This window comes from Carlito syrichta, unplaced genomic scaffold, assembly GCF_000164805.1.
Source record: "Carlito syrichta isolate Samal-C Ts95f unplaced genomic scaffold, Tarsius_syrichta-2.0.1 Scaffold314345, whole genome shotgun sequence".
Classification (NCBI taxonomy): Eukaryota; Metazoa; Chordata; class Mammalia; order Primates; family Tarsiidae; genus Carlito; species Carlito syrichta.
Genome location: NW_007258441.1, coordinates 381,643 through 386,276, shown reverse-complemented (window position 1 = coordinate 386,276; position 4,634 = coordinate 381,643). Strand labels below are relative to the sequence as shown.

General features: G+C 33.0%; 1 pseudogene; it reads left to right on the top strand.

Moving 5' to 3' along the window:
• Positions 1 to 2,083: 2,083 nt before the first annotated feature.
• LOC103274031 overlaps positions 2,084 to 4,634 on the top strand; it is an 8,005-nt pseudogene continuing 5,454 nt past the window's right edge.

Below are 4,634 nucleotides of genomic sequence, written 5' to 3'. Positions count from 1 at the left end.
TGGTATTTTTGTGATTTTTATTTAATAATTTTTTTCCCTTTTGATAAACTTGTGCTACAAAACACACAATATGTGTATCAGCAATGATTGTTTTTAAAAGTGAGAGAAAATGAGTTGAACAGGGGAATTTCATCACTAGCATAATTTTTCCACCATTATAGAAAACAGTGAGAATACCATGAGTCTTTTAGGGAGGACAAACTTAAATAAATATTTCCAAATGCTCATTATTTACTAATGTTAAAATAAAACAAATGAAAAACATAAAATTGCTGTACATATCAATATAAAAAGGATGTCCTCAACAGATATGAAACACTGTTAATTTTGGTTGAACTATTTTTATAACCAGTCTGGAAACAACCTCTAGATACTCAAGGTTGATTTGGATGAATTAACCTTGACAACAAATAGGAGCAGTGACACAGATCATACACCACACACATTCTGCAACGGATAGCCTGCCTTAGGCAGCATATTAAAAATACTACGGTGCTACTTACTACTTTGAAATGTTAACAATACCATAGACTTGCCACAATTGCTTACTTCCTTCTAATCAATGTTTTTAATATTAGATGATTAGGCTGTTTTCGGCAGTGCATACTTTATGGCCTTGTACTGGTAGATTATGCACTAGAAGCATTAACATTTGGAAATATTCATGCTGGCTGTATTTTAAGTTTATGGTGAGAAATTACCTCAGATCAATTTTATTCTCATTGCTTTGTGACCTAGTTAAATATGCAGTATCTCATTTTTTCATCAATAAACAACCAGTTTGCTGTGTCTTCATTAGTTCAATTCCACATGTTCAAACTGCTTAACAAAAGCTTCTGCCCATGTTTCTTTTAAAATATATTGTCGATAATACACAAAATATCTTCAATAAAATCTTATCCTACAACAACATTTGTAGCATATCTTCATTGCCATTTTTTAATTCATGGCTCAGTTGTCTAAGAAAATGCCATAAGTTTTTCTGAGTATCTAAGACTTCTTTTTTTATCCCTCACCATGGAAAATATTGCTGGGTTCTCCAAACACACAGATCATATTAATAAATAAATTAAATGAAAACTTTATCTTGAAATGTACTAATTACCTAACACAGTTTTAGCCATTAGGTGGGAAAATAAAGATGTTTAAAATAATTCCCAAACCTAAATTCTAAATTCTGATCTCACAGGGAGTTTACAAAGTATTTCTGACAGTATATTTTCTTGATATTTTAACTTCTTGTCCTGTTAGTGCTTTGAATTAGTTACATATGCACACTAAAAATGTTTCTTTCTCTACAAAATATTTTCCTCTATTGATGTTTTAAAGTATCAAATAGAATATAAATTTTTCCTCCCGCTTATTTCATCAGAGACTAACATTTGGCTCTATCTTTATATAGCTTTTTAAAGGCATGCCAGTGCCAGGGGTTCAGGCTCCCACTGTGGCCTGTTGCTAGACAATAGTAGCCCCATCCTTTTTCTGGAGTAAGCCATTCAATAAGAAGTCACTACTCAACACCCAGACTAGCCTGTCATCTAGAGGCATTTAATAACAGTTTCCATATGAAAATGTACTTTAATTTTCATTGTAGCCATAAGGGTCAATTTGTCCCATTTCATCAATGTCAGACACATCACTGTGTGTGTTATCAAAAAAGTCGCCCTCCTATGCACATTCTCCACTGTTCTGACCAGACACTCTATGTTGATTTTTATTAATTCTCTCATACTGTTCCTTTTTTCACTCTTTTCCTTCTGAGACTCTCGTATGTATATGCTAGACCAGTTTATATTATTGCACAGGTTAATGAGGCTTTGATCTTTTTTTAACTTTTTTTCTCAACTTCAGTTTGGGTAATTTGTATTATTATACTCTCAAGTTGACTAATATTTTCTTCTGCAGTTTTAATCTACATTCATTTAGTGGTTTTTTTTGTATTTGTATATACTCTATTCAAGTTCTTAAAGTGCCATTTGTTTCTTTTTGATATATCTGCTATGTCCTTCCTTAATATCTTCAAGTTTTATTTTAAATCCTTGTACATATTATCACAACTGTTTTTAAGTCTTTATGTATATTTCTTGTATCTCTGCCATTTTTGCATATACTGCTACTGATTATATCTTATTCTGATTATGTTTGACTGTTTTTCATCTCTAATAATTTATCATTTGTTAAATATTATTGTCTGTTACTGAGTTAAAAAATTCTTTGCTCTGCTGGGCTCGGTGGCTCAGCCTGTAATCCTGCGCCTTTGGGAGGCTGAGGTGAGTGGATTGCCTGAGCCCGCGGGTTCAAGACCCGCCTGGGCAGCGAGACCTCATCTGTACAATAAATAAAAAAATCAGCCGGGCGTGGTAGCGCATGCCTGTAATTCCGGCTACTTGGAAGACTGAGGTGGAAGGATCGCCAGAGCCCAGCAGATCGAGGCTACGGTAGCCAGGAGCGGCCACTGCATTCCAGTCTGGGCGACAGAGTGAGACTCCAACTCAAAAAAAAAAAAATACTTTGTTCTCTTTTAAGAATGTGAAAGTGTGTTTGATTCAATAAATAAGTTGCTTCTCAGTGAGCTTAATTCCCTTAAGATTTATTTATAAACTTTGTTGGAGTGAGACTAGTTTATTCTAGGACTAGTTTAGTAATGGTACTAAGGAATGATCCTTCCAGTATCTATTCTAAGTGTTCAATGTATAGGATGAGGTTTCTCCAGTCTAGCTATTTAGAACTCTTAACATCTTCCAGTCAAGTATGAGTTTATAAAAGTGTTTATCAGTAGTGTTACTTTTTCTGACAATTATTTTGTGCTGTGCTTTTTGGAATTTCTTCCTACATATATACTGATTAGTATTCAGTCAAAGCATAATTCTCTCCTCTTTTGTATTTTTCATTTTCAATTCAGTCATCTTGGCTTCTGCCAACAGTAATCTCTATTTCTCCTTATTTGTTGAAATTGCAGGGCAGTTTTATGGCTTGTGCCTCTTACTCCAAGATCAGGAATTACCTCCAGGCAGACAAGTGGTGTTGTTGTGATCACCTTGTCCATTTTTCTTTTCTTAGAGATTATAGTTTTATGCTGAACAATTTTCATTGTCTGAAAATAATTTTTAATCTAGTTTGTCCAGTATTCATACGTTTACAGAGGGAGAACTTGGACTAGAACTAAAACTATTTGTTGAAAACTACTCCATTCTGTCTAGAAGAGGAAGTTGCATCACATTTCACTGCTCTGGTTAGCATAATCATTCTCTTGGGTTTAAAGATTTATGCTCACATTAGCATTGGGATCAATATCTCTTTGTCTACTAGTCTTCGTAGAAACTACTGTAGGCAAAAAATAAAGCTATAATGCATTATCCCGCTTATTCATCTTTTGGGTAGTCTTTTAAATAGTCTCCAAGCACTCATGTTTCTAGCTCTTTCTCACATAACATAAAGAGATTTAGAAACAAAAGCTTTAGGAATGCGTTATTATTCAGGTACTTGCATAGGAAGGAAGAGGAAATACAAGTATAGGGAATAACATAGGATGAGAGTAGAAAGAATGGGAAAATAAACAGATAACAATGACTAGAAATAAGGTAACCCTTGGTCATAGAATACAACTGTATTATGGATAAGTTGGGTTCATCTTTTCATTCATATTCTTCAACTAATCTACTTATATTTATTGTAATCATTGGAAATAGTGTGATTAAAAATAAACATGGTTCTCATCTTTAAGATCATATTGTTTAGTGGGACATTATATATTGGTAAATACAGAAATAACAGTTATAAATTTTGATATATGCAATGAAATAAGAATATTTCATACAAATGGAGAGTGCAGACACATAATATAATCTGAGAGATTAGAAAGTCTCCAATGACATGACAACAAAATTGAGATTTGAAGAATGAGTCTCATTATGTATTTCTCCTTTAGTTGTATACCTCAAATGCATCAATTTATAACCTTCTGTTTATTGACCCTGCCTCATCTCTCTCAAATCCACTCTTTTCTATCTGAAGTCAGGCTATTTTTATTACTCTCTTTGATTATTTTTAACAACTTCCTAGTTCTTTCTTTCTTCCTGTAAGAATTGAGATGTTAACTCTGCAAGGCGTATTCTCTTTCTAGAATACAGATATTATTATTTTACTAAAATATATTCAATGATGCCGATTACTTTCAAAATGTTCAGCATACTTAGAACACATAGAACGATCAATTCTATGACTGCATCGTTAACTTCGTCTATCTTATAATTAATGTTTCACCAAAAAAAGTTATATTTTCTTACCCTCCACTCAAATGAAAGAATCAGAGATTCACAAAATGAGTTCTGAGGAAAAAATACAATGGGCTAGATACAGTTCATCAACAATAATTTTTGCATTAGGGACATATTTCTATGGTGTTAGAATTATTTAAATTATGTCTTCTTTAGTAGTAAATGAGTCATAGATGACTGGTTTATCAAAAATACCAGTTCACTCAAAGCACAAAATGTTAATAGAATTCCTAAAAACATGACTGATAAATTTTGAATTGCAATTTCCAGAAGTGGAGTTAGATGTCTTTATTTTATTTTTTTATTTTTTTTGAGTTGGAGTCTCACTCTGTCGCCCAGACTGGAGTGCAGTGGCTG